Raw genomic sequence first — 11,452 nt, 5'->3', positions numbered from 1 at the left:
CTGTATGGTTTAGTGTGACTAACGGACACTACTGTGTGGTGTGGTGTAATGTGAATTGGTACTATTCTGTGGCCATGCCCCTTTCCCATAAACCGTGCCCCTATATTTTTGCAGTGCACCTTCGAAGCACACTTTCCCTATTTTAAATACGGGATGAGAGGGGTCACCTATTCTCTTTCTGGCACAGGGTACCAAAATGTCTAGTTAAAAAAAATGCAGTGCACTCCAGACCCAGGAGAAAGCATGCTGACAGCGCTACAGCTTTTCCCACAGCAGTGTAGAGGGCATGTTAAAAAAAAGTGAAAAAGTAGTGTTTGCATTAGAGATGAGCGGGTTCGGTTCTCAGAGAACCGAACCCTAGCGGACTTCACGTCACGAGCCCAGATCCGAGTCAGGCTCGAGTATTCCCACCTGACTCAGAAACCAGAATGAGGCAAAACGTCATCATCCCGCTGTCGGATTCTCGCGGGATTTGGATTAGGATAAGTAGCCGCACGTCGCGGCTATTTTCACTCCAGTCTCGGAGAGTGTAGTGTGAGGACGTGTTTCCGTCCTCAGTGTCTGTGTGGGCCGGAAAGTGGGGTGGCGATTCTAGTGCTGTCTTGCGCTGCTCAGTCCAGTGTAGTCAGTGTCTTATGCTGCACTAGTCCAGCCAGTCACAGTGTTGGTGTCCTTTGCTGCTATATGTCCCCAGTGCTGCGGCTGCTGTATAAGTCCCTTGCAGTTTTGCTGTGTTGTCTTACATCAAACAGTAGTGTCTCTCTTGTGCAGCATCAGTCTAGTGACCAGTCACAGTGTTGTGTCCTCTGCTGCTATATGTCCCCAGTGCTGCTGGCTGCTGTATAAGGCCCTTGCTGTGTTGTCTTGCATCAGACCAGGGGTAGTGTCTCTCTTGTGCAGCATCAGTCTAGTGACCAGTCACAGTGGTGGTGTCCTCTGCTGCCATATATCCAGTGTTACTGGCGTATAATACCAGTGATATTGCCGTATAATTCCTGTGATACTGGCGTATAATTACAGTGATATTGCCGTATAATTCTCGGGATACTTGCATATAATTCCTGTGATACTGTCGTATAATTACAGTGGCACTGGTGTAAAAGTCCAGTCCAGTGATACTGCCATATATGTCCAGTGATACTGCCGTATATGTCCAGCAGTACTGCCATATAAGTCCAGTGATCCTGCCGTATAATTACAGTGGTACTGGCATATAAGTCCAGTCCAGTGATACTGCCGTATATATATATACCCTGTTGCAAAGCGGATTACTGAGGCCATAACAACTATGCTGGTGTTAGACATGCGTCCGGTATCCGCCACTAGTGCAGTGGGACTGCAGTGCAAACCCTAGATGGGCCATGTGTTTCTGCCGCTTAGCTTAGTCATACTGCTACCTCATTGCCCTCTTTTACGTCTTGGCATGATGTGCTGTTTGGGTACTATTATTTTTTAAGTGCCCTCCTGTCTGACACTGCAGTGCCACTCCTAGATGGGCCAATTGTATGTGTCGCTTAGCTTACTCGTCATATAGCTAGCTACCTCATTGCACCTCTTTTACATCTTTGCATGATGTGCTGTTTGAGGACTAGTTTTTAATTCTGCCATCCTATCTGCCACTGCAGTGCCACTCCTAGATGGGCCAGGTGTTTGTGCCGCACACTTGTGTCGCTTAGCTTAGTCATACAGCCACCTCGGTGCAACCTTTTGGCCTAAAAACAATATTGTGAGGTGTGAGGTGTTCAGAAAAGACTGGAAATGAGTGGAAATTATTGTTATTGAGGTTAATAATACCGTAGGATCAAAATTACCCCAAAATTCTGTGATTTTAGCTGTTTTTATGTTTTTTTCAAAAATCATCCAGATCCAAAACCAAAACATGAAAGGGTGGTTTTGAGAAAACAAAACACAAAACACGAAAAGTGCCCGCCGCACATTTCTAGTTTGCATATGCTTTCACCAGTAGAACTATTTATCAAATAAATATAAAATACAATATAAAGCCTTATTAAATATACTTCCATTCCCTTTGACACTCATTCTTCCTGAATTTTACTAGGGGTAGACAACTGGGGATGCTTTCCGTGACAATTAGTAGCCCAGACTTCTGTACACTATATTTATACAGTATACAACTGTATAATCACTACTGCACAATCGTCTACCTGATTTACATTTTCCATGTATGATATTTTACACTCTTTTTACAAGACACTATGGCCCTCATTCCGAGTTGATCGCTCGCTAGCTGCTTTTAGCAGCAGTGCAAACGCTAAGCCGCCGCCCTCTGGGAGTGTATCTTAGCTTAGCAGAAGTGCGAACGAAAGGATCGCAGCGCTGCTTCAAAAAAAGATTGTGCCGTTTCTGAGTAGCTCGAGACTTACTCCTAGCTAGCGATCACTTCAGTCTATTTAGTTCCTGTTTTGATGTCACAAAAACACGCCCTGCGTTCACTCAGCCATGCCTACGTTTCCCCAGCCACTCCTGCGTTTTTATCTGGCACGCGTGCGTTTTTACACACACTCCCCGAAAACGGTCAGTTACCACCCAGAAACACCCACTTCCTGTCAATCACTCAGCGATCAGCAGTGCGACTGAAAAGCGTCGCTAGACCTTGTGTGAAACTGCATCGGCTTTTTTGAAAGTACGTTGCGTGTGCGCACTGCGCACCATACGCATGCGCAGAAGTGCCAATTTTTTGCCTGATCGCTGCGCTGCGAACAACGGCAGATAGCGATCAACTCGGAATGAGGGCCTATATTGCCGCCAACCAAAGGGTTTATGTAATTAGCACAGCTATCTAGATGTCAAAATAAATAGACCATTCATTGTGATCTCCACTGGTGTTAATGCAAAACATGTTTTTTTCTGTACTTGTCATAAGTCCCATTATCCTACTGTATATATTTTGTAGAAACAGACAGACTACTCATTGTTAATTTGTGAACCCAGTGTATGTAGTACAGACTACAAGCAGTAAACACATTTTTGACGCCCTTGCTAGGAAGTAGAGCATGCTTCAGTCTATCATACAGCATTATGGGTATAGAGAATATTATCAGTGTGTTCACATCAGCATAGTCTCTGAGGTAATGAAGACAATAATGAAGTTCAGAAAACTGTCATTAAATCTCCCTCACATGGAAACAGAAAATCTGTTAACATTAAACCAAAGAAATCTATGTAATGGTAATGGTGCAGACATTCTGAAATAGTGAATAAATAGTCACCCAGCTCAGCCACTTAAGGGCAGAAAATGGTTGAGAATATCAAGAAGCTTGACCAAAATAGTCAAAATGTTCTATTACAATGCTTTCCCTTCTGAAACAGAAAAGGACTATGGGGGTTATTCAGGTTTGTTGGCAAACCAAAAAAAGCACACTAATGATCAAAACCATGTTGCACGGCATTTGGGGCAGATGTAACATGTGCAGAGAGATTTAGATTGGGGTGGGTTATTGTTTCTGTGTATGGTAGTAAGTAATGGCTGCTTTATTTTTACACTGCAAATTAGATTTCAGTTTGAACACACCCCACCCAAATCTAATCTCTATGCACACTCAATGCACACTCTCCACCCCTTATTGGGTAATTCCACTTCCAGTATTCGTAGCAGTGTAATTACACAGTTTTGTAGAAATGCATACATATAGTGTGTATATTTATATGTACGCTATATACATAGCCCTTCTCGGCACTTCTCTGTCTTGAATTGATATGGCTTCCCTTCACATGCTCCTCTGTAGAAACTCCACTTGGGAGATGGAGGCGCATGCTGTGAGGAGATGGGACATGAACAGAGTAGGCAGTCTTTTCGAACAACGAAAGAACTGCCTGTGGGGACATCACAGGGAGAATGGGTTAACACAACCACTGTCCCTGAGAAGTGTATTATTTATTATTGAATAGCAGGGGGGAAAATTGGGAAAGAAAAAATATTGTGTCAATGTTGTCCAAAATTATCCGGGACAATATTGACACTGTTGCTGAATAGTGCCCTAAGAAACATGCTGCATTTTTTTTTTTTTTTTGTTAAATCATTTAGATTGACATTTTTACAACTCTTACAAATGAAATTGGAGCAAAGTTATTTGAAAAGATAGGGTAGGGTTATCATAGTATTCACCCTGAACAATGTCCAAATAACAACGAGACACAGCATAAGAAATTGACACTATGGCCCTCATTCCGAGTTGTTCGCTCGGTATTTTTCATCGCATCGCAGTGAAAATCCGCTTAGTACGCATGCGCAATGTTCGCACTGCGACTGCGCCAAGTAACTTTACTATGAAGAAAGTATTTTTACTCACGGCTTTTTCTTCGCTCCGGCGATCGTAATGTGATTGACAGGAAATGGGTGTTACTGGGCGGAAACACGGCGTTTCAGGGGCGTGTGGCTGAAAACGCTACCGTTTCCGGAAAAAACGCAGGAGTGGCCGGAGAAACGGTGGGAGTGCCTGGGCGAACGCTGGGTGTGTTTGTGACGTCAACCAGGAACGACAAGCACTGAAATGATCGCACAGGCAGAGTAAGTCTGGAGCTACTCTGAAACTGCTAAGTAGTTAGTAATCGCATTATTGCGAATACATCGGTCGCAATTTTAAGAAGCTAAGATTCACTCCCAGTAGGCGGCGGCTTAGCGTGTGTAACTCTGCTAAATTCGCCTTGCGACCGATCAACTCGGAATGAGGGCCTATATACTGAAAGATAATCAACGCACCAAATGTCGTGGATATGGGGGAAACAAACATTGACGAGACAGAAAAGGAAGGGGGGGAGAAACATTAGGAAATAATTGAATATACATCAATCTATAAGCATCATAGATAAGTATGACAATCGATAATGGAAGATACACATTAATTCACCTGGGAGCATCCAGTAATCTTCCTGAGAAACCTGAGTAAATCCTAACTATTTTTGTGAGGCATACCTAGCATCTGAGGGTGCAGTATGGAGGATGAGTCGCTTATACACATATCTCTACTGATAAGAACAGTGGCTAATGAAATAATTATAAATGGATAATATAGGAAATAAATAAGAATTTACTCACCGGTAATTCTATTTCTCATAGTCCGTAGTGGATGCTGGGGACTCCGTAAAGACCATGGGGATTAGCAGCTCCGCAGGAGACTGGGCACAACTATAAAGAAAGCTTTTAGACTACTGGTGTGCACTGGCTCCTCCCACTAAGACCCTCCTCCAGACTTCAGTTAGGATACTGTGCCCGGAAGAGCTGACACAAATAGGAAGGATTTTGAATCCCGGGTAAGACTCATACCAGCCACACCAATCACACCGTATAACTCGTGATACAATACCCAGTTAACACTATGATAACAACTGAGCCTCTCAACAGATGGCTCAACAATAACCCTTAAGTTAAGCAATAACTATATACAAGTATTGCAGACAATCCGCACTTGGGATGGGCACCCAGCATCCACTACGGACTATGAGAAATAGAATTACCGGCGAGTAAATTCTTATTTTCTCTAACGTCCTAAGTGGATGCTGGGGACTCCGTAAGGACCATGGGGATTATACCAAAGCTCCAAAACGGGCGGGAGAGTGCGGATGACTCTGCAGCACCGAATGAGAGAACTCAAGGTCCTCCTCAGCCAGGGTGTCAAATTTGTAGAATTTAGCAAACGTGTTTGACCCCGACCAAGTAGCTGCTCGGCAAAGTTGAAGAGCCGAGACCCCTCGGGCAGCCGCCCAAGAAGAGCCCACCTTCCTCGTGGAATGGGCTTTTACGGATTTAGGATGCGGCAGTCCAGCCGCAGAATGTGCAAGCTGAATCGTACTACATATCCAGCGAGCAATAGTCTGCTTTGAAGCAGGTGCACCCAACTTGTTGGGCGCATACAGGATAAAGAGCGAGTCAGTCTTTCTGACTCCAGCTGTCCTGGAAACATAAATTTTTAGGGCCCTGACTACATCCAACAACTTGGAAGCCTCCAAGTCATTTGTAGCCGCAGGCACCACGATAGGTTGGTTCAGATGAAAAGCTGATACCACTTTGGGGAGAAACTGGGGACGAGTCCTCAATTCTGCCCTATCCATATGGAAAATCAGATAAGGGCTTTTACATGACAAAGCCGCCAATTCTGAAACACGCCTGGCCGAAGCCAAAGCCAACAACATGACCACTTTTCACGTGAGATATTTCAAATCCACGGTTTTCAGTGGCTCAAACCAATGTGACTTTAGGAAATCCAACACCACGTTGAGATCCCAAGGTGCCACTGGAGGCACAAAAGGGGGCTGAATATGCAGCACTCCCTTAACAAAAGTCTGAACTTCAGGTAGTGAAGCCAATTCTCTCTGGAAGAAAATCGATAGAGCCGAAATCTGGACCTTAATGGAACCCAATTTAAGGCCCATAGTCACCCCTGACTGTAGGAAGTGCAGGAACCGGCCCAGCTGAAATTCTTCCGTTGGGGCCTTCCTGGCCTCACACCACGCAACATATTTTCGCCATATGCGGTGATAATGGTTTGCGGTTACTTCTTTCCTAGCTTTAATCAGCGTAGGAATGACTTCCTCCGGAATGCCCTTTTCCTTCAGGATCCGGTGTTCAACCGCCATGCCGTCAAACGCAGCTGCGGTAAGTCTTGGAACAGACAGGGCCCCTGCTGCAGCAGGTCTTGTCTGAGCGGTAGAGGCCATGGGTCCTCTGACATCATTTCTTGAAGTTCTGGATACCACGCTCTTCTTGGCCAATCCGGAACAATGAGTATGGTTCTTACTCCTCTTCTCCTTTTTATCCTCAGTACCTTTGGTATGAGAGGAAGAGGAGGGAACACATAAACCGATCGGTACACCCACGGTGTTACCAGAGCGTCCACAGCTATCGCCTGCGGGTCTCTCGACCTGGCGCAATATTTTTCTAGCTTTTTGTTTAGGCGGGACGCCATCATGTCCACCTGTGGCTTTTCCCACTGGTTTACAATCATTTGAAAGACTTCTGGATGAAGTCCCCACTCTCCCGGGTGGAGGTCGTGCCTGCTGAGGAAGTCTGCTTCCCAGTTGTCCACTCCCGGAATGAACACTGCTGACAGTGCTAACACGTGATTTTCCGCCCATCGGAGAATCCTTGTGGCTTCTGCCATCGCCGTCCTGCTTCTCGTGCCGCCCTGTCGATTTACATGGGCGACCGCCGTGATGTTGTCTGACTGGATCAGTACCGGCTGGTTTTGAAGCAGTGGTTTTGCCTGACTTAGGGCATTGTAAATGGCCCTTAGTTCCAGAATATTTATGTGCAGGGAAGTCTCCTGACTTGACCATAGTCCTTGGAAGTTTCTTCCCTGAGTGACTGCTCCCCAGCCTCGAAGGCTGGCATCCGTGGTCACCAGGACCCAGTCCTGTATGCCGAATCTGCGGCCCTCTAGAAGATGAGCACTCTGCAGCCACCACAGCAGGGGTGGTCTTCTGTTTGCCGGCGGTCGGGCTCCCGGCGCTCAGTATACCGGCGCCGGGAGCCCGACAGCCGGCATACCGACAATTATTTTCCCTCGTGGGGGTCCACGACCCCCATAGAGGGAGAATAAAATAGTGTGGCGCGCGTAGCGCGCCACCGTGCCCGTAGCGTGGCGAGCGCAGCGAGCCCGCAAGGGGCTCATTTGCGCTCGCCAAGCTGTCGGTAAGCCGGCGGTCGGGCTCCCGGCGCCGGGATGCTGGTTGCCGGGAGCCCGACCGCCGGCCAGCCGTAGTGAACCCCACAGCAGAGACACCCTTGTCCTCGGAGACAGGGTTATCAGACGATGCATCTGAAGATGCGATCCGGACTACTTGTCCAACAGGTCCCACTGAAAGGTTCTTGCATGAAACCTGCCGAATGGAATCACTTCGTAGGAAGCTACCATTTTTCCCAGGATCCGCGTGCAGTGATGCACCGACACCTGTTTTGGTTTTAGGAGGCCTCTGACTAGAGATGACAGCTCCTTGGCCTTTTCCTCCGGGAGAAACACTTTTCTCTGTTCTGTGTCCAGAACCATCCCTAGGAACAGCAGGCGTGTCGTAGGGACCAGCTGTGACTTTGGAATGTTTAGAACCCAGCCGTGCTGTTGTAGCACTTCCCGAGATAGTGCTACCCCTACCAACAACTGCTCTCTGGACCTCGCCTTTATCAGGAGATCGTCCAAGTACGGGATAATTAAAACTCCCTTCTTTCGAAGGAGTATCATCATTTCCGCCATTACCTTGGTAAAGACCCTCGGAGCCGTGGAGAGACCGAACGGCAACGTCTGGAATTGATAATGACAATCTTGTACCACAAACCTGAGGTACTCCTGGTGAGGATGGTAAATGGGGACATGTAGGTAGGCATCCTTGATGTCCAGCGATACCATGTAATCCCCCTCGTCCAGGCTTGCAATAACCGCCCTGAGCGATTCCATCTTGAACTTGAATTTTTTTATATATGTGTTCAAGGATTTCAAATTTAAAATGGGTCTCACCGAACCGTCCGGTTTCGGTACCACAGACATTGTGGAATAGTAACCTCTTCCTTGTTGAAGTAGGGGCACCTTTACTATCACTTGTTGTGAATACAGCTTTTGAATTGCCTGTAACACTGCCTCCCTGCCTGAGGGAGTGGTTGGCAAGGCAGATTTGAGGAAACGGCGGGGGGGAGACGTCTCGAATTCCAGCTTGTACCCCTGAGATACTACTTGAAGGATCCAGGGATCCACCCGTGAGCGAGCCCACTGATTGCTGAAATTTTTGAGATGGGCCCCCACCGTACCTGGCTCCGCCTGTGAAGCCCCAGCGTCATGCTGTGGACTTAGAGGATGCGGGGGAGGACTTTTGCTCCTGGGAACTGGCTGTATGCTGCAGCTTCTTTCCCCTACCTCTGGCTCTGGGCAGAAAGGACGCGCCTTTAACCCGCTTGCCCCTATTGGGCCGAAAGGACTGTACCTGATAATACGGTGCTTTCTTTGGTTGTGAGGGAACATGGGGTAAAAATGTAGACTTCCCAGCTGTTGCTGTGGAAACGAGGTCCGAGAGACCATCCCCGAACAATTCCTCACCCTTATAAGGCAGAACTTCCATGTGTCGTTTGGAATCTGCATCACCTGTCCACTGCCGAGTCCATAACCCTCTCCTGGCAGAAATGGACATTGCACTAATTTTGGATGCCAGCCAGCAAATATCCCTCTGTGCATCCCTCATGTATAAAAGTGCGTCTTTTATATGCTCTACGTTTAGCAAAATAGTGTCCCTGTCTAGGGTATCTATATTTTCTGACAGGGAATCTGACCACGCAGCAGCAGCACTGCACATCCAGGCTGAAGCTATAGCCGGTCTCAATATAACACCTGTGTGTGTATATATAGATTTCAGGATAGCCTCCTGCTCTCTATCAGCAGATTCCTTCAGGGCGGCCGTATCCGGAGACGGTAGTGCCACCTTCTTTGACAAGCGTGTGAGCGCTTTATCCACCCTAGGGGATGTTTCCCAGCGTGACCTATCCTCTGGCCGGAAAGGGTACGCCATTAGTAACCTCTTAGAAATTACCAGCTTTTTATCAGGGGAAGCCCACGCTTCTTCACACACTTCATTTAACTCTTCAGATGGAGGAAAAGCTACTGGTAGTTTTTTCTCTCCAAACATTATACCCTTTTTTGTGGTACCGGGGGTAACATCAGAAATGTGCAACACATTTTTCATTGCCTCAATCATGTAACGTGTGGCCCTACTGGAAGTTACATTAGTCTCCTCGTCGTCGACACTGGAGTCAGTATCCGTGTCGACATCTGTGTCAACCATCTGAGGTAGCGGGCGTTTTAGAGCCCCTGATTGCTTTTGAGACGCCTGGGCAGACACAGGCTGAGAAGCCGGCTGTCCCACATTTGGTATGTCATCAAACCTTTTATGTAAGGAGTCGACACTATCACGTAATTCCTTCCACAGCACCATCCACTCAGGTGTCGACCCCGCAGGGGGTGACATCACATTTACAGGCATCTGCTCCGCCTCCACATAAGCCTCCTCATCAAACATGTCGACACAGCCGTACCGACACACCGCAAACACACAGGGAATGCTCTGACAGAGGACAGGACCCCACAAAGCCCTTTGGGGAGACAGAGAGAGAGTATGCCAGCACACACCAGAGCGCTATATAACACTGGGATCCCACTATCAATGAGTGTTTTCCCTTATAGCTGCTTTTTTATATATCTGATATATATATTATCTATACTGCGCCTAAATTTAGTGCCCCCCCTCTCTTTTTTACCCTTCTGTAGCGTTCAGACTGCAGGGGAGAGCCAGGGAGCTTCCTTCCAGCGGAGCTGTGAGGGAAAAATGGCGCCAGTGTGCTGAGGGAGAAGCCCCGCCCCCTTTTCGGCGGACTTTCTCCCGCTTTTTCTGGAATACTGGCAGGGGTAATTTTACATCTATATAGCCTCTAGGACTATATATGATGTATATTTGCCAGCCAAGGTGTCATATATTGCCCTCAGGGCGCCCCCCCCCAGCTCCCTGCACCCATCAGTGACCGAAGTGTGAGGTGTACATGAGGAGCAATGGCGCACAGCTGCAGTGCTGTGCGCTACCTTGGTGAAGACCGAAGTCTTCTGCCGCCGATTTTCCGGACCTCTTCGTTGCTTCTGGCTCTGTAAGGGGGACGGCGGTGCGGCTCCGGGAACGAACACCAAGGTCGGGTCCTGCGGTCGATCCCTCTGGAGCTAATGGTGTCCAGTAGCCTAAGAAGCCCAAACTACCACCTGTTAGGTAGGTTCGCTTCTTCTCCCCTTAGTCCCTCGCTGCAGTGAGTCTGTTGCCAGCAGATCTCACTGTAAAATAAAAAACCTAAATATACTTTCTTTCTAGGTGCTCAGGAGAGCCCCTAGTGTGCATCCAGCTCAGCCGGGCACAAGAATCTAACTGAAGTCTGGAGGAGGGTCTTAGTGGGAGGAGCCAGTGCACACCAGTAGTCTAAAAGCTTTCTTTATAGTTGTGCCCAGTCTCCTGCGGAGCGGCTAATCCCCATGGTCCTTACGGAGTCCCCAGCATCCACTTAGGACGTTAGAGAAAAAGGGAAAACCGGCCATCCCTTGGTACACTACGCCTAGTTGTCTATGTGGTGTCATAGTTTTGGAAGCAGGGGTAGTCTAGGTAGGTAGAGAGTTGGAAGGGAGATGGTGAGTTTTTAAATTGTGAAGGGGAGAGGGGGTGAAAGAGTGTTGATGGGAGTCGACAATGTTGGCAAATTTCTCCCATTTCGCTATAAATCTAGCGTGTGATAAGGACGAGCCTAGAGTCATGGTTCGTTGGTCGAAAAGATACAGCTGATACAATCTATTCTTCAACTCACATAAAGACGGGACCGATCGGTTGGTCCAGTGTATCAGTATTAGTTTCTTTGCCACTGTCAAAATTATAGTAAGTAAGGGGATAATGGATCCCTCATTATGCGGGAAACACCAATTAGAGAAAT

Source organism: Pseudophryne corroboree, chromosome 4, assembly GCF_028390025.1.
Source record: "Pseudophryne corroboree isolate aPseCor3 chromosome 4, aPseCor3.hap2, whole genome shotgun sequence".
NCBI classification, from domain to species: domain Eukaryota; kingdom Metazoa; phylum Chordata; class Amphibia; order Anura; family Myobatrachidae; genus Pseudophryne; species Pseudophryne corroboree.
The sequence above is the reverse complement of the archived record's forward strand: the minus strand, read 5'-3'. Positions refer to the sequence as shown.